Below are 19,622 nucleotides of genomic sequence, written 5' to 3'. Positions count from 1 at the left end.
CAACTTTAAGTGTTTTAAGAAACTTCTTTTTAATACCATCCAGTTAATTGTACCATGATAGCTCCTAAGTGGAACATTATATCTATCAGTCTTAAGTGCTGCTGTGGATATAATAGCTTCGGTCATATTAGTATAATCTCTTTTATTTAGAGCACTTGGAAAGCTAAAAATTAAATATGCCTCAATCTGCTATCATTCTATTACTTACCTTAGTGCTAAGTAAATACTAATAAAACTCTATCACCTCTGATACAATTATATTCTGAATTCTTTCATGATGGAATGCAAGTTCATTGGAGACAGACATCTTCCCTTGTTTCCCCTCTCCCTACACAGTTAGAAATGTTTCCCCTATAATGGCAAGTTTCTGTGTGCACTGATTTTTTAACTTAATTTGTGCACTTAGTGGGGGGAAAGAAATAAAGCAGAGAAAGGGGAAATGGTGGAATTACATCCATGTGCTAAATCCTAATGCATTTAACATATCAAGCCCAGAAATTTCTAAGTTCTGAGAGAGATAGGGCCAGATAGAGCCACAATTCCTAAAGGAGGACAACCTCCTTGTTACTCTAATTGTAGTCCAACACTTAGCATCTGTTTGCAGCACCTACAAGCTTTTTCAGCAATGCAAAAGCTCAAGCCCCACCCCAGGCTACTGGGTGTCTCTGTAGTGTCTGCACTACTGAGACTACTGTCTCAGTAGTGTCTCAGGTGTCTGCACCTGAACCAGACCCTCCACGACTCCTATGCATCATATGTACTTGAGAGTCTGAGAAGCCTTGTTTGTACTCAGCCCAGAGCCTCCACTGGAAAGATGGGAAAGTCCATACTAATTAACATCAGGAATACTCTAGTCATTCCCCACAGCAGACAATGGTGCTACACTCCAGTCATTCCCCTCAGCAGACAGTGGTGCTATAGAGATCATGGAAAGTACAAAGCTGCAACTCTTTAAAAATCAAATCAGCCACTGAGATCTGGTGGCAGGAGAGATAGAGACAGGGAAGCAGGGAAGTGTCACACACTTAAGCCCAACTATTGAAAGAAAAAGCTCTTGTTGGAACCATTCTACCCTCCTCTCTGCGTGATGTTATTGGATTTGATTTCCTTTCTTCTAGAGAAGGACAAATTGGGAAAAAAAAAAAAAATGACCTAAATTCAGTATTCCATCCAGATGCTTTCAATTTGGCAAGCGGGAAGCAAGTTTTGCATGGAGACTGAGCTCACTGAAAGGGATTAGAATTTTGAGTTGGAAATTCCAAAGGCATTTTAAAGTCAAGAAACTGTTTAGGAAAAGAATAAATACAAGCAACCTTGATATAATTCTGCCTTGATATTCACATCTCAGAGTCAGTCATCTTAGGGGACCTTTGTAACTACTCTGGGGACCTTTGTAACTACTCTTCCCGGCACTGAGTTCAAAACAACAGACTGATGCTAACTTTCATTCAGACAAGAGACAAAACGTAGTAGGATCCTGAACACACCTCATTTAAGAGGAGGAGCCAGTCACAGAAAACTCCTGCATACAGGGAGGTCATAAGGTAAACAAGGAGCTGTCACCACAAAGGCTCTGCTTACCCAGCTAATGGTGTCTCAGAACTGGCTTCCCTCTCTGAGTCTGACACAGACCTGGCCTTCACACCTGGCAGCCACCCATGGGAGTGACGTGGGCAGCAACACCAGACTTCCCTGAAGGTAATCTGCAGGGCAGACTGCCTCTGGTCTCAAAATAGGTTTGAGACTTTGGCATCCCTTGACCATATAGTCTAGTATTGCATTAGCTATTTTGTTGAGTTTTCTTTTTCCTTAGCCATTTGTGTTGTTCTCATGTTTTGCCACTTCTTTCAATAAGTAATATCTTAGACACCACCAGCCACTAACATCAGACAATATTTAAATACTTGTTTTTCATTTTTCTCAAATAGTTCATTGGTTTAGGAGTAAATACACTTTTTGATATTTTTTAATCAAAATTATTTAGACTATCTCAGGTAAGTGCTAACGAGGTGTAGGACATCGTTAACTTACATTGTTTTCTCTAAGGTACACAAATGAGGTTTTTAATTCTAAAAGAAAAATAGCAGTTTCATCATTTTATGAAAAGGTAAATTTGAACCACAGCATATACAGATCATATAAAAATTATGCAAGTGCCTATACGAACGAGCAGGGGATTTGAATTTAGTATTAATTGGGAAAATGTTTTAGTTTCTTTAATGACTCTAATGACTATTCCATCTCAAATAGTGGTATATGAAACTAATGACCCTATTTAAAATTAGATCAAAATTACTAATTATAGAAAAATATTTAAGCGTGGTATATTAGCTTCCTAGGCTGCCATAACAAACTAGATGCCTGAGAACAACAGAAATTTACTATCTCACAATTCTGGAAGCTAGAAGTCCAAAATCAAGGTGTTGGCAGAGCCACAGTCTTCCATGTCACTAGAGGAAAACTCTTCTTTGCCTCTTCCAGTTTCTGGTAGCCCCAAGAGTTTGTTGGCTTTATAGCAGCCTCCACATCCTCATGACCACCTTCTCTCTGTGTCTGTGTCTTCTCTTTTCTTATAAAGACATCAGTCATATTGGATTAAGGGCCCACCCTAATGGGCGGATCTTAACTTGATTATATCTGTTAAAGATCTCATTTCCAAATAAGGCCATATTCACAGGTTCCAGGGGTTAGGATTTTTTTGGAGGGGGACACAATTCAACCCATACCATGTGGCTAGGATTTTCTCAGTGAGGGAATGTAGACTCTAACTTTACCAAAATCATAGTATCATTCTGTTTCTGCTCCAAAAATTCTAACTTCTTTTCAAGTGCCTTCACAAAACAAAGGAACAGTCAGAAATCACGCAACAGTTTCTAATGTAATGTGTCAACAAGTATTTGATAAAGTATTTGATACAGTTCCTCTTAGAAAAGAGAAAAGGGCATCCAAAGCATGTCAGAGATAGGAGCTGATGACTTAAGACCCCCTGAGATTTTCGAGAGACTCATCTCCCTGGGTGGCACAGGTAATGTGCCAAAGAAAACAAGGTAATGATAAGTTCAAAAGATTCATCAAGGGGAAGAGATAGAAGATGTCCTAAAGTTACTTACTCTATAAATAATTTAGCATGACAAATCTTTGATACCAGTGAGTATTTAGAAAACATAATCGATGCTAAGTTATGATGTACCATTCAGCACCTAACAGATTATAGTAAACAACTGTTGTTACAGTCTGTCCCTGACTTTCTTCTCCAGACTTTGGATATGCCCACCTTCCCCTTGGGGTACCACTTCAAGGTCTCTTTCCATTGTCTCTTCCCCTGTGCGAGCTCTCTTTCTCTCCCTTGTAAGCACTCATAGGTACCTTCACAGGCACCTCTCTGCATCAGTCCTAGTCCTGCTCTCTGGCTTCCTCTAATCTCAATGCCCACTCCCTACTCCTATGCTGGTATCTTTGATACACATCCATGCTTCTCAAACTTGAACGTGGGATCTTGTTACAATGCAGCCTCTGATTCAGTATATCTGGGGAAGGGCCATCCTCTGTTTCTAACAAACTCCTGGGCAATGACCACACCACTGGCCCATGGACCACCCTGATGGATGGCCCTCCAAGGCCCTCTCTATAAGCCCTACCACCTGCCCCAACAGAGCTTCCCTTCCTCATCAAGGGCTCATACTTCAAAATAATTTTTTATCACTACCACCCACCTCCTCTCATCAGCTCCTGTCACCTCAAGCACATCTCAGGTACTCAGATGATAAAATAACCCTACTGAAGAATGAAATAAGATGCACTCTCCCTACTGCTCCCCCCGTCCCCCTCCCAGAGATTTTCCTTGGTGGTTTGTATGAATATTTTAACCAAGTAGTTTTCAGGGCACCTGAGTGGCTCAATAGTTGAGCATCTACCTTTGGCTCAGGTCGTGATCCCAGGGTCCTGGGATCGAGTCCCACATTAGGCTCCCCATAGGGAGCCTGCTTCTCCCTCTGCCTATGTCTCTGCCTCTCTCCCTGTCTCTCATGAATAAATGAATAAAATCTTTTAAAAAATAAATAAACAAACCAAGTAGTTTTCACTTGAAGTGTCAACATAGGTACATTTTTCTGGGACATGGAGTCAAGATTGTTATCAGACTTTCAAGTAATTCTCTACTCCCTTTACTTTAGGTAGTAAAATATCAGGTACTGTCAATAAACATATTTTGAAGGGCATAGGAGGGGTGTGGAGGGGCCTCCTCTTCAAGCACACCACCTGGCTTTCTTCCTTTCACTTCATGAGACTATTCATGGAAGAGGAAGAGCAGAGCTGAGAACTACAGCAGTTTCCTATTCACACTCCCTCAAACTCAGAGAAGGAGCTGCTTTGGGTTGTGTTTCCTTATATTCAAACAGAATTCCAGTCTGCAGGCTGGAGCACAACTCCCAGCCCTTAGTGAAACCTGAAGGTGAGACAAGATACAGAAGGAAGCAGCCATGTCTTCATTGCATCCAACTGTAGCTAAGACTGTAGGGCCCAGGAAGTCCAAATTCTCAAACTGGGGAGAAGGCAAAGGATCCTGGACCACTGGGAAAATATATGCTTCTGACAAAGAAAAGAATCCTGGGTCTTCCAAAGGACCTGGATGTGTAGCCTCTGCTTCCTCCAGCCACGGTGGACCCTGGAAATGCCTTGTTTAGCTACATATTAAATGAGATAACATATGTAAAGCACCCAGCATGGAGCCCAGCAGATATTAAGAGTTCAATAAATATTAGTTCCCTTCCCTATTAAAAGTAACACCAGCTACACGGTTTATGTGATTTGCTAGCCGTTATTACCATACAGCACAGTGAGAGGCGTGCATAATTAAATATGTACCACTACGGTAATTTCGGTTTTTTAATTTTATTGATAACATCATTATATGCTTTATATAAGCTCAGAGTTTTCTGCTTAGCCAGCATGGTCAACTATCCTAACTTTCAAAAAAAAAAAAAAATGCAAAGGACTTTTCTGAGGGAAGAACGAAAAACAGTTTACTGGTTTAACAAGGTAAAACAAGTTTAACATCTTCCTGCAGGGTGAAGTGTCACCTTCCTCATGGATCTTCTTGTGCTAACGCAGTTGCAGCCCTCAACCCTGATACTCCCCACCAGCTCCACACAACACCCCTCCCTCTGTCCTCCTTATACAGCAGCAAAGACCAGGCAATCTCCAGGGATATCTCCTACCATAGATGCTCTGATTCACACGCTGTTCGACCCTAGCAGTTTGGCAACACCAGCCAGGGCATGAAGCACACAGGAGCTGACTGTTGCCTGGCAAAACTATCCTCATTCAGGTCCCTGCTGGCACAAAGGGAATGTGGGTGGTGCCTTGACACCACATGGGAGCTCAAAGCAATCACACCCATTTATCGACATCTGGGACCAGGAGGAAATATCGGCACCAGAGTGAAAAAGAGCCAGAGCCCTCCTACTTGAAAGCAGACACTCATGAACCAAGCACAGAGCTGAAGTTGAAGTTGAGGTTGTAATGAAAGCTGCTGGAACCTCCATCCTGGGCTGGATGTGAATTGCTAAAATGTCTATGGAACCACTGAACCTATTTAGAAAATCCTCAATGGCATTTACCACTGTAGGACACTAATTCTGATTTGTAACTAACTTTAGGAAATTATAATATCTACAAATGGAATCAATCATTTCAAAATAAGCCTTGTCACAGCAGACAACTTCAATTCCTAAGTAAATCTTAAAGAAGATGTCATCATGATGCTCACTGGCCTGGCCTGGTTGCCCAAGAACATCACCTGATGTTTTTTAAAACTGAAGTTGAAAATCGGGTCATTGTCAACAGGCTCTGGCACTCATTACTCTCCACATGTGTACTCCTACAGCTACTAAATAAACAAGGCATAAAAAACAAAGAACACCAAATCTATTAACCGTACTCATCCTTTAGCCTGCTGACTTCTCTCAACCATAAATCTGCATCTGATAGTTACAGCTGCCATTTTCCTACAAAGAATGGCACAACCCCATCTTCTGGCTGTGTGGACCTTTTGCTAGTAATGCACAATATTTTCCATCACAGTAAAGAAAATAAAACATAAATGGCTATAAGAACCTGGATTGTTCAGTTACCAGGTTTGCAAGAGTAACTGACATCTGATTTCCAAAACATCTTTAAATTTTCATATTTTAGAAATAAAATTATACTTAATGTTCAGAAAAAATTAATGGCCTGGAATTTTGTTATCAAATCAGGTGAATTTTAATGGCTCATTTTAAAAATTAACATTGAAATAAAACGAGAAATTTGAACAGCATATTAGATCAAAGCACCCAGAAAACAGATGGAAGGTGATGTTTGAGTGCAAAGTCAATAAAAACTATCCTCATTCTAATTCTACAGAAAAATCTCAGTAACCCACCCACATACATGAGGATCTGCCCTAAAAAGCAGGTGTACTCATCACTTACACAATACAAAGCTGAATAAAGACATATTCCCTAGGAGCAGCAAGCAGTTCTTTTCACCATTTGAAGAGTAATGAATCACTTTTTGAAATAAATACAAATACAAGATTCACAATCTGTAAACAACTCTGAGTAACTGTCTACCCATATTAAAAAAAAAAAAAACCTCTATCCTTGTTATCTTAAAACATTCAAACTTATTTCCCAACATTTACAAGAGAAATTTTGTTTTATTTAAATGCTGTATCATGGTATGCTTCTTAAAAAATTAGTATTCATAAATCCTTCCATGAAATGTTCTAATCATGCAAAGTTACAGAATATGTAGCTCATGACATCACTGCCATTATCCCAAGGCCATCTTGTTATGACTCTACCTTCTGCAGGTCATCATATTAATAAAGGTGCTCATATTAATAAAGGTGATCAAAACAATTGAGGGGGTGGGGAAGAGGATTAACTCTATGAAAATCTCAAAGCTATTTTTCCCACAACTTGAGGCCAGTTTTCCATGAGACAGACATAACTCCTACTAGTAAAGTTTTGGTCTGACAGAACCAAAACTGGTTTCCTCAAGTTAGTTTTTAGGAAAAGGGGGAAATGAGTGCATGATTACGGTAGCACTTCACGATATCCAAAGACAGGAGGCTGAGACAGCTCAGCCTCCCAAGAGAAAGGCCCTGTGCCTTTCTTGAGTCTCTCTCTTCCCTGCCAGTCTTCCTTTGCACAGCCTCTGCGGGATACAGCATCCTATTCCTCCCTGCACATCCCAGGTCCACATCCCCAGAAAACAGAAGGTATTTAGCCTACCTTGACTCAAACAGCTTCAGCCTGGGAGAGGGACTTAGCCTTTTGTTATGAACAAGTCCACAGAAGGGTCCCAGGCTTTGAGCCAGGGACAGTTCTTAAACAAGACAGACATATGCTACACAGGGACCCTAAAAGACATCTGGGGCAGTCTTGAATAAGAGGTGCCATACATAATGGTGAGTCTGCCATTTGGGAGACACATTGCTAACATTTCCTTGTCAGATTCTACTGTTAGAATTATGTGCGAATTATTTCATTGGAAAATATGCTTCTCATTTTTTCTATATTTGGAGAGACTTTTGTGGCATAATTTTCCTTTCTCTCCTCTTGAGAACCTGACAGTTTCTACACAGACACAGTGAAGAAGAATGTTTATGGTGTTTTGGTCTGTTTTGTTTTTGCTTTTTTTTTTTTTCAAAAAAAAAAGTCAAGAATAGTGTGTCCTTTTGACAGGCAGAACATTACAACTCATCTACAAGTGTCCATTTTCTGCTATCTACCAAATATAGGACTTGCAACTTCAATGCCTTTAGGGAAATATCCACTCCTAACTAAAAACGGATATGAAATCCCAAGTTGGATAGATTAATTGCCCCTCCTCCACCCCAAAGAAACTCAGAAAAAAAGATGCAAACAACTATGAGAAAAGGCTTTATAGTTTGTACCAACCATAGGAGTATTGTCTTTTCTACTTTTGGAAAGAATTAAACTTTACTGAGCAGCTATTTATGTTTTTCATACACTATGCTTTGCATATTGCAAACAGGAGATGATTTCATCCTTACAGCAACCCTGTAACACTATAGATTGGAAAAACCCTCTAAGTCTCAGAAAGATGAAATAATTTGGGGGGGGGGGGGATATCAGAGGTAAATGTAAACCAATCTGCCTGTTCCCACGGCCGTGGTGTTTCTCCCAGTAGTACTAATAGCTAATATTTATTAAAGACACTGTGCCAAGGTCATTCAATGACTTAGGCAGCAGATACACAAACCAGCTACCATCAGCTCCATTTCTTTTTATTTCTTTTTTAGATTTTATTTATTTATTCATGAGAAACACACAGAGAGAGGCAGAGACTCCGGCAGAGGGAGAAGCAGGCTCCCCGCGGGGAGCCCAATACAGGACTCGATCCCAGGACCCCAGGATCACGACTTGAGCCAAAGGCAGATGCTCAACCACTGAGTCACCCAGGTGCCCCCCACGCCCATCAGCTCCATTTCGTACACGTGGACAGAGAAACACATAGATGTTTAGTGTTTGCCCAAATTAAACGGTGGAGCTGAGATTAGAACCCAGGCGATCCGGTTGCATGTCACATCCAGTTGCCTCCTCTGGAGAATCCGATCATGTAGACAGCATACAGCCCTCCTCAGTGATCGCTCTCATTATTAAGTTGATAGGCCGTAATTGTGTCTGTGAGAACAGCCATGATTCCATCAGAAGTTCAAAGTAAAACAGAGTTAAAATTACATAGCTCACCTTTTCATCACATGTGTGCAGGATGGAAACGACCGTCTTGGTAGGCAGGATTCTCCGATCCTTATTTCACCCTAAAGCAGCTCTTTTTCCTTACATCTTCTAAAGATTCAAGACATCAAGACATGCTAAAGGTTTTACGGGTGAGGGCAATCGCTTCATTTGTGTGTAGGGGTGCATGTGCATGCACATGCGTGTGCACGTGGGTGGGGGTATGTGTTTGGGGAGGAGGAGAGCACAGTAGTAAAGAATACTGGTGACTCTCTTCTAAAAATGTTTTCCTTACCTCTCCTTTTAAAGATAAGCGTATGCGGTGTCTCTGCCAGGAGACCTTAATGGACTGCTTTCCTCCAGTAGCTTCTTTTCCCCCTGCTTGCTCCATTAAAAGTCTTCTGATTTCAAATCACTACAGCGCAATTGGCTTAGATAATGTACTGTCATCCACACCTCATACATCGTGTCCAGGGGACTCGCCTTACAGTAAGCATCACTTCAATTGCAAGGAGCTGGCCATGAGCCATGACCTGTGGGGGCCCCCGGTGGCCATTTATTGTAAACTATAGCTTCTGGGTGATGCTAATGAAGTTCTTCAAGAAGTCACATTTGCATGACTTCACATTTTTGTCTCCTTTAAAACTGCTAATAAAAGGCTGGCAAACATGTTCTTTATCATTCGTTACCCCATTTTCTTCATCTCTCTGTACAAGGGAAACCACTTCCATGCATCACAGTGTATCCCTTCATGACCACCAAAAACCAAACACCTCCCTGAAAAAAAAATCACAAAAACGTAATGTGGTAACTGCCTCCAAATCTGGAGCTTTATATGCAAACTGTTTATGACATTTACAAAACTGGGAAGAAACTGCAATGGCACTGTGCTTCTGGAAGGATAAGGCCAATTTCAGAATCCAATTTTTAAAAGGAAATGCCATGTTTGTTTCATGTCAGCCTCTGCTTCAGACCAGGAAAAAAAAAAAAAACGGTTTTGCCGAACAAAGCAAAAACCGTTGGTCTGGCTAGTTATTTCCAAGCAAAGCAGAGGGCAGATGGAAAGCCATTCAGTTGGCTGTAGCCCCTTGTCTTGTCTACTTCCAGTTGTTTTGGAAGCAGCTGAGCAAAGCTTAACCCCATTGAATGGGGGCTCTCACTCCCTCTCTCTTGCTCTCTCTCTCTCTCTCTCATACACACACATACACACACACAAATGTTTATTTAAATAGCAATATTTTTAAAAATATAGGCTGGGCTGTCACACAGACAGGTGGCCTGGCTGTGTTAGCAGTTCTGCTAAACCAGGCTGGCTGCCCAGTTTGTCAAAAGCCCTGCTTCCCAACTGACCTGTAGTGACGACACCATACACATCCGTGGATGCACAAGATACCCGCAAGCCCAGTGTAGTCTCTCGTTAAGGCAGAAAAGATTTCCAGAAGGGAACCCGTGGCACTTTGTAAATTTAGAATCAAGCTTTGGAGTATGAGTGTGTGTAAAATGGAAATCACCTCTGCAATTTCATGTTTGCATTTACATATGTACATTATAGTTTCCAGCTACAACCATATATGGGGAATTGATGAATGAATAAAAACATGTCACAAACACAGACACATAAATATATACTAAACACAGAGAAGGAACTAGATACACTGCAAATATCATATATGATATCAGATATCAGTGCACCTAGATACAGAGACAATATCACTTATCATACATACTTCATAGAGATTCTGATAAAAATTTTGTATGAGAGGGATGCCTGGGTGGCTCAGCAGTTGAGCATCTGCCTTTGGCTCAGGGCATGATCCCCAGACACCCAGGATCAAGTCCCGCATTGGGCTCCCTGCTGGAAGTCTGCTTCTCCCTCTGCCTATGTCTCTGCTTCTGTGTCTCTCATGAATAAATAAAACATTTTAAAATCTTAAAAAAAATTTATATGGGAAGAAATATATAATCGACTTTTAAATGAATTTCTTTCCCATATATTCAATTTTCTTACTGAAGACTATTTTTCTCATTGCTCTCTAGTGTAAAACAATCTGCATATTGCCTCTGATGGTCTACACAGTGTGCAAAAAGAACACAGGACCAACCAACCAGCCACATCTATGTTTGCTCACATCTGTCAACTGTCTGTGTATAAAGCTCACTCATTCCCCTGCCTGCTGCTGTATATGCAGATCATACATAGCAGAATGCCCAGAGCGTATAGGGGAAACAAGACTCAGTTAGCTTGATGATTGTGGGGGTCACATCTTATCATCCCTGCTCACAACATATCCCATGACTGTTGCCTGCAACACGACTGGGCACTAGCTGTATCCAATCTATTTCTACAGTGTATTGTCACTGGTCAAAACTGGCCTTGTTCTCCCATTCCCTCCATTTTCCAACTGAAAAAGGAAAGGAACTGATAAGCCTGAGCTCAATTTGTTCTGGCAATTATTGCAAAGTTCCTACTGTGAGGGAGGCCCTGCCCGTTGGTGCGGAATGACACGCAGCCATCGGGGTCCAGACAAAAGGAGACCCTGCTTTTCTCCAAGTGTATTCAGCCATATATAGACATATTGGCTGAGATGCCTGCCCATTCACATCTTAATGGGAAAAAGAGAGAGACAAGAACCTGCAGTGGGGGGAGGGGAGGAGAATGAAAGATTATCAAGTGACACCAGACAACAAAACGTGAACTTGGTGAAGAGGAAGAAAGGAAACGATTTTGACCACAGGACAGTAAATCACTGATAAAATGTGGATGCAGGTGTTTTAGTACTATCCAGCTAAATTATGCTTTTATCACAGATAAAGGTTACTCTAATGATACTGAAATATGAAGTTGAAGAAAGTTACACTTGGAGGTTGGATTATGTGACTCTCGTTTCTATTCTCTCTCTCTCTCTCTCTCTCTCTCTCTCTTCTGCACATTAATTCAACCAAATGAAACTGTTGGATGAAATACCACCAAGCTGCATTCTAAAGTGTAATTCCTCTGAAACAAGTATGTAGCTTTATTAGAAAACCAAAGTACCGGTCAAAAGGTGAAAAAAACAGATTATATTATGATGAAAAAGAGGTCATTTAAGAAAAGGCTGAAATAGCACTTCTTTTTGAAATGGCATATGGAGGTTTTTATAATACTGAAAAAAAAAAGGTGACTTTTTCTTAATATTTGTCCTTATTCTCTGCTTATGAACAGAAAGAAAATGTTCGACGATAAGGTCACTTTAAATTCTAGGCCATGGCACATGTTCCTCTCTGGAGCTGAATGCCCTCATCCTTCCCCCTTTCAACTATATCTAATGATAATTGTCCTGCCCATCCAACACCCCTGTCTACTAGGAAAACAGATGACAAGAAGTAATGTCAGAGTTGCGTCTGTGACATACCAGAAATCATTTCTCCCAGCAAAAGTCACTTATTTCAAAGGATAAGTAATGAAATGAGCAGGGGAAAATTAAGTTAATTTTAAAATCCGTTATTAGTTGCTTCTCTTTAGTCATAATGGAAATAGGGGGGGAAATTACAGATTCAATAACATGCATTTTTTCCATTACGGAGAATGGCTAATTCAATGGATGAATCATTAGAGAAAGATCCCTCTGGCCTTACACAACTCCAGACAGAGAAACAAAAAGGAAAAGTTTAAGATATAAAATAAAATATACTATAAAATTGTTGGGAAGAGTGAGCTACAACCCCCAACAAAATTACCTCTTCTGGCAATTAAGAGCCCGTTTGTTAGAGCATTAATAGCCTCAGGCAAACTAAACAAACCCATTCCTGGCTGCCGGTAATGACAGATTTCTTAGGGAGTATTATTTAATTAACAATAATTTGAAAGAGCAGCTCAGCTGAGACACTGCATGTACTTACTGGAAACACTGAGCAATGGTAGTGGAAAAGACGTGCAATTTGTTAGCCTTCCCATTATCTCTCGTTTCTGAAATACATAAGTAGCTGATAGGTATTTGCCACTAGGTATTTTCAGCTGCCTGTGAGGCCAACATGTCCAAAGAACTTTAGCTCTTACTGTACAAGGCTGCTAATAGTCCTCTGCTGTTTGATTCTGTTAAGAAATCCCCCAGGGCCTCAAATGTTCAGGGACAGCATTCTTTGTCCTTCCCCCTTCTAGACAAGGGCAACTGCCAGCCCCCCTTCCCTGTGTACGCCAGGCTCCCTCCCACCCCCATACATCATTTGCCGCTAATCACCTAACATAAGTGATGCCTTTTGTTCTCCTTCCCTTCCCAAGTAGCTTTAGGTTGCATCAGCAACTTGGTAGCTAGCTGGGCCTTACTCCCCCCAGGGACGCCTTCCGACCCCAAGGCACTGACAGAGGAGGTAAAAAGGCTTTAGCCAGGAGCAGCCTTCTCCCCTCCACGTTACTGGACTAAATCCCCACCTCCAACAGCCTCCTTTAGAGCTGATTATCATTTAAAGACCAATTTCAGAATGGCAGAGGGAGGACCACTTTAAGTTGTTCTGACAGACAGTGGGAGCTGACGTGAACTCCATGACTAAAGTGGCAAGCTCAGGAAAATGCAAAAGTAGTGCACTCCCTGGAAGAAGGAGAAAAGTAAGTTATAAAACTTTACATGTCGTCTGTTGTTTCCATGACATAGCTTCACAAAATCTGGTAAAATTGGTCAATGGCATAGAAAGACTGTGCTGGGAAGTGAAAGTGTTGATTTAGTTCTGTGGAAGCCAAAAGACGCTAGCTAAGACAGTAATTTTAAATTATTATTGGATGGCTGTTAATTGTACTTACCCGTGTCCATTAAAATTCCTGCCAACATAAAAATCTTTATCTTGACTTGATTTGTGAGAAGCTTAGGAATGAATAATCAGTGTAGAACATGGTTATTAAGCCAAACAAACTTGTTTGTGGCTTCTGAGAAGACAAATGTGAAATCCCAACCAGATAGCTCATGCTTAGGAGAGTAGATTAGGACAGGGTATGTGCAGAGCACCAGCATCCATAGTGGATGAAGACTGATTGCAGGAGCTAAAGATTTTTTCTTTGATTCTTCTGAGTCCACGGTAGCTTTTATTCAAATAATATCAAAAGCATCTGATTAAACACATCTCCCAGAAGGATTTTATCGTAGGACATGCTTTATTGTGTACAGTAGAATCAGACTGATATCATATGGCATCAGCCAGTGAATGCCTTGTTTTGCAACAACTTGTGGAAATAGATTTTTATCCCCTTCTTTAATCCTAATTTGATACTATTAACCAATTCCATTATTTAAATTGACTATTAAGATTGGAATCAGTTTGATTTATCAGAATGTATTTCCCATTAATAAGGTTTCTTTCTACTCTTCCCTTTTAACCTTCATTTACTTTTAGCACTTTGAAGAGAAACATTTACAAAATCTTTTTCCCTCGTATGGATTAAAGCATGTGGATTGGTTCCTGTTAAACTATTCTTAGCCTTACGGTATAAGAACAAAACCTTGTAGAGTTTATACGCATTTCTTTTAATGATTTTTTACTGCATAGGGGAAAAAATGAAAGGGATTATAAGAGAAAGAAATAATAAATTTTGCAAAAGATACATAAGAGCATTTTCCATTCCAAAGAAACCCAATTCCTTTACTGACACAGAAAAGAAATATACAGGAGTTTTAACTGCTAATGCAGTTTCCACTAGTAACATCTGAACATCTTTGTGGCACTGCTATATAGTATTTAAATACCAGAAAGGGGGGAAAGTGCCAACATAAAAGCAATGGAGACACACAATTTTTCCAGACAGCAGAGCTAACAATCCTATCTTGCCACAAGTGTTACCTGAGATCAATCCGCAAGTCATTAACAACAAAAGAAAGTTTTTTCCTTTAACAGATCCTTTACAGCAAGTAAAAGTAGAAATAGGTAGTAGCAAATATCATCACCAACTGACTAGAGAGAAGGACTGCTAGTTCTTTGCATTGTATGCTCATAAATTCAGCATTTCTTCTAGGCAAGAATGAGTGAAATGCTGCAAATGCTTACCATGATGTAAAGTCAGCATTTGAAAATATCACTGATTTATGGAATTTGCAAAAGGCCTTATGGCCCTTGGATTCCATTTCCACCTTTGGAAGACCTACTTGAGTCTGTGGAAGCATCCCCCTCTGCAGTCTCCTGCCCGTCCTCTCTCCCTGACCAAAAAAAGGCAGATTGCTCAATTTCCATAAGCAACCTGTCCCAGTTTATTAGCATCACTGTTCAGGAAATCTTTGTTTAAATCTCTTCCTCTACTGATTAAGGACATGGTCCCTGCTCCTGATTCCGAGGAGATGCCTATCTTCAGTGAAAATGAATGTTTAAAATTTGGATGCCATTATTGAGCTACACCTTGACTTTTTCTCCCCTAAGCCTTTCTCCTCCCCAGCCTCCTTTCCTGGGGTGCCTGGCTGGCTCAGTTGGCAGAGCATGCGACTCTGGGATGGACTCAGGGTTAGGAGTTCAATCCCCATGTTGGGTGTAGAGATTACTTAAAAATAAAAAAAATATTTTTTTTAATTTCTTTTCCTTGGACACTGTTAGGTTTCATCTTTAAAGCCTTGAGGACTCCTCTGAACCTGATCCAAGCTTCTACACTCACTTCGCAGCCTCCTTTGGGTTGCAGCTCTCAGACATGGAGAAAGCTCTGGTGAGGAACCCAGTCTCACCTGGCAGATCCTCAGGATCCTACTCTGTTAACATTGCCATATTCAGTGCCATGATTTGCACTGAAATGAGAATGTTATACTGCTAAATCATTGTTCACTTTTTGTTTAATTTCATTCTATTCCAATTTTTATTAAATTCCTGCTTGGTGCTGACACTGTGCTAATCCTGAAGACACAAGGGTGACAGTCATTGCCCTCAGAGAACTCACAGGCTAGTGGGGAAAGCAGACCATGTGGGCTGATCGGGCATAATGGACAGAGTGGCATGGGGGCACAGAAGACAGGTCTCGTAATTAACAGATGCTTCCTGGAAGAGAGGTTGCCAAGTAAAGGGCCTGGAAAAAGCATCTGTTTGAATAAAAGCATGAAGGTGTTAAAATACAGGGTCTGTAGTTTATTTTAATGAACGAAAAAATATGAGAGAAGGGAAATGAGGCTAGAATGGTAGGCAGATCATGTAGGTCCTTGAGTACCTTGTCAAGGAGTTCAGTTTTATCAGTTAAGAAAGGAGGAGCCATTAGAGACCTTTTAGCAGGTGAGTGACTGGTTAAGATCTCTCTGGCTGATAGAACAGATTAGAACGGAGACATCACGGAGGAGGTAGCTATAGTGGTGAAGGTATAGAAGTTACTGGGGCAGCTAGAGACAGAAGGAATCTTACATTAACTTCTGGGTTCCTACTTTGATGGCTGGAAATGCCACCTGTTCCATGGCTAGCATAAGCAGAGCAAGAGACCCAAAGAGAAAACACTTAGAAGTCAAACTAGGAGGAAATGATATCCACTATGACCCACCAGTCTTGTATTTCTTCAATGAGTTCTTATTTCCAGATATTACTAAATTTTATTTTATTCATTATTGCTCTGCTTATATTTTAATACTTCTTCAAAGAGCCACATGTCTATAGCCAAGTCACATCCTTTTCTACCATCTCTTTAATCTGTTCTACTTTGCTAAAATCCCAATACTTAGTGATCATGACTTTAATATCCTTAAACTATGAATATTAAACACTTGATACAGAACTTACTTTACTACTTGTCATTGTACTAAAGTTGAAAATGATCCATTGATAACAATTCTCCAGTCACTCAGTAATAGTCAGAACCATATTTTCTTATTTTTTTATGCCTGAGCAGTCTTATGCAAAAGTTGTGCATGTATCACTTATATAGACACACCCAACCTTTACATACACCCATCTCTACCACAACAGATATGGAAATTAGGCCATTCAAACAGAACTTGCTCTCTATATATGTTTTTTTTTTAATCAAAGAATGACTATTCCCCCACCCCCTAAATCCCTTTCCAAATACAAAAACTTGCCTTTGCTCATCTGAAAATGCAAAAGTTCTTCCACACTGAATTCAGTGGCCCTGAATAGCTTGACTGATGAGCCAAGTGCAAGTAAGTGTATTTTCTACACATGGTCACAATAATGTCCCATCCCATAGGCTCTCCTGGGGCCTTGCCACTCCCCTTCAAGAGGTGGAGCCTAATTCCCTTTTAAGTGTGTGGACTGGGAAGTGGCTCATAACCAACAGAATATAGCAGACGTGAAGCTTGAGAGGATTCTAAGGTTGGGTCATTAAAGCTAATGCATTATATGCTTTGAGAATGTACCCACCTGGGAGCCCTGACCACATACATAGCCCAAATGCTTTCATGGAAGCCCCCACACTACGAGGAAGCCCAAATTAGTCCATGTGGATGGAAATCGCATGTGAACATACTAAATGAGACTATGTGAAGAGACAAGAGATGGCCCAGCAGACTCCAGTGACACCAGACTCCTGCTGTCCCAGTCCAGCCACCATTTGACTGCAAATGCCTGAGAAACCCCATGCCAGAATCATCTAGCCAAAACACATCCAAAGTCCTGACCCATTGAAAACACAAAAATTAGTAAAATAATTGCTGTTTCAAGCTACTACATTTTGAGGTGATTGTTTCATAGCATAGCCAGAAAACAGGAATTAGTGCCAAAATGATCCAGTACAAGGTCTTTAATGGAGGACTGGTAGACAAGATCCCTCTTACACCTCATTGTATGAGGCTACATATTCCTATGATTTGTGCCTCTTGACCCAGGCCTGAAGCTAGTCAGTGATCTTGATGCTGACACTAAATTGGGTTCTGATGACCCCGAAATGACTAGAAGATCCTATACTGAAAACAGTTCTCACTCTTCATGAACCCAATGGTCACTACTGGAACCCATGAGGGCTCCACTTGGCTAGTTTTAGACCAATGTATTTTGCTTGAGCCATTTGGGAATCTTCTTTTTAATATATCCCCCTTGTTATCTTGATAAATGTCCCTAAGAAGAACAACAAGCTTAAGTATATATTCAGTGATTCTATTAGAAACTAACTGGACTAGATTTTGGGGGAGCAGGGGGAGTCCATTCAGAGTTCAAATTAAGACCACCTCACACATTTGCTTGAAACATGGTTCTGTTACTGAGCTACAGAACACTACTGAAGAACCATCAAGGAATAAACATAGCCCAGAAAGAGGAGGATATCAAACCAATCTCTGCCCCATGATTGTATCACTATGTTATAATTAAATAATGCTAGAGATTGCAGATCAAATAAGCATTCTTGTTACATATGCATGGCTATCTGCGCATGGCTGGGTGTGGTCTGGTGGGGATAGCCATAAGATGGTGGTATCAAGGAGGAGTAGAGAATATTGAATCTCAAACTTAAAGACAATGCCTTCTACCATTACACTCTATAAAGGTAACTGAGGTCTATAAATAATGGATAATAACCAGCCTATGATCAGCTAATTCTAATATAACTTGACTCTCAGTATTAATTCATTTTGAGGTATTTCTGGGGTAGATTTCCCATTTTCTGATAAAACTTTTTTTTTAGAACAGCTTTCAAACCAATTGTTGATCTTCCCTCAAAAACAGAGCTGCATGATATTCCTTCACATAGGTATATCATAGTTTTTAAAATCATCTATCACTGGAAATCTGGATTAATCTTTCTTTTGCTATAATAAGAATAGCATAATAAATACAAATAGATTTAAATTCAAATAAAATCTCTATCAAAATTATTTCCTTGGGATCAATTAAATACTCATTTTCAAGACATGACACATATTGCAAAACTGCTTTCAAGAAAGCTTTTGTCAGTCTACACTTCTATCTGAAGCATATGAAAATGTCTAGTTCTCCACATTCTCAGCAACATAGGTTTTTTTTTTATTTTTTATTTTTTTTTCAACATAGGTTTTATAATGTTTTCCAATTTAATAGGATAGAAGTAACTAATTTTCTTCAGCTAATTGCAAAAGTAAAATTTTATCATATATTATAGGTCATTTTATTTCCTCTTTTATGGATTTCTCTTACTGTCATTTGATCATCATTTTTAATAATGAGTATAAAGGCTCTTTAGTATGGTAAGGGTAGTACCTCTATCTATCCTCTATCATTTTGCTAAAACACATGAACTTTCTCAATGGTAATACAGAGTTCTAGAAGACTGTTTTCTCATGCATGTTGCTGATTTTTATACTCAAAATATAGCAATGTCTAGTAATTATTTAGTTCAATCTACTAACATTATCCTTCATTACCTATCATGATACTTTGGGAAGCCTTCTTCAACCCAGTATCATAAAAACAATATTCACCTATATCTTCTCTTAGTATTTTTTAAAATATATTCTACTAACCTGCATAGTTTGATTTGTCCCATTTGACTCTCCAATGAAGTGGAAAGTGGATGGTGGATGGTGAAGGACAGGATACAGCTTTTCCAACCACAGTTAACCAACTTACTGAAGACATCTGCCTTGCCACATATATAATACAGATTAAGATGGAGCTTAGTAAAGAGGATACAGTAATAAAGAAAAGGAGAAATAAGACGAAGGCAGAGCCTAGCAATTTTACCTTGAAAAAGCTTCAGAAGACCAGAGTTCTGAAAAATCCTGCACTAAAGGATTTCCACTTTCTTGATCCTATGAAAACACAATCAGAAATATAGGTGCCAGAACTGGGTGTTATTCTATATGTTGGCAAATTGAACACCAATAAAAAATAAATTAAAAAAAAAAACAATACAGTACTGGAAAGCTTATAATAAATGGAAAAGCAATGCCTTGTCCCCCCCAAAACCCAATACCCAAAAGCACCCCCAGAAGTTCTTTCTTCAGGTACCTGCTCATATATTTC

The 19,622-nt window shown here is 39.9% G+C and overlaps 1 protein-coding gene and 1 long non-coding RNA gene across 5 annotated transcripts in view; one reads left to right on the top strand and one right to left on the bottom strand.

Annotated features, from left to right (window-relative positions):
• The window catches only part of CDH20 (cadherin 20), a 215,236-nt gene that overhangs the window by 123,681 nt on the left and 71,933 nt on the right, over positions 1-19,622 (top strand). The window contains exon 1 of one of the 4 annotated variants that reach the window (XM_072821776.1): positions 15,265-15,399. The exons of the other annotated variants lie outside the window; for them this stretch is intronic. The gene's annotated coding sequence lies outside the window, so the exon portion shown is untranslated. Of the gene's footprint in view, positions 1-15,264; positions 15,400-19,622 lie in introns of those variants that run through there. 4 annotated transcript variants of the gene reach the window in all.
• Positions 7,961-19,622, bottom strand: part of LOC140630875 (uncharacterized) — a 71,639-nt gene continuing 59,977 nt past the window's right edge. Inside the window, exons 6-8 of the long non-coding RNA XR_012028570.1 lie at positions 19,341-19,408; positions 19,121-19,235; positions 7,961-9,524 (exon numbers count right to left, since the gene is read on the bottom strand). This is a non-coding gene — a long non-coding RNA (uncharacterized lncRNA). The remainder of the gene's footprint in view (positions 9,525-19,120; positions 19,236-19,340; positions 19,409-19,622) is intronic.

The sequence above is a fragment of the Canis lupus genome, chromosome 1 (genome assembly GCF_048164855.1).
Source record: "Canis lupus baileyi chromosome 1, mCanLup2.hap1, whole genome shotgun sequence".
NCBI classification, from domain to species: Eukaryota; Metazoa; Chordata; class Mammalia; order Carnivora; family Canidae; genus Canis; species Canis lupus.
Note: the sequence above shows the minus strand (reverse complement) of the source record. Positions and strands in the feature narration are given on the sequence as shown.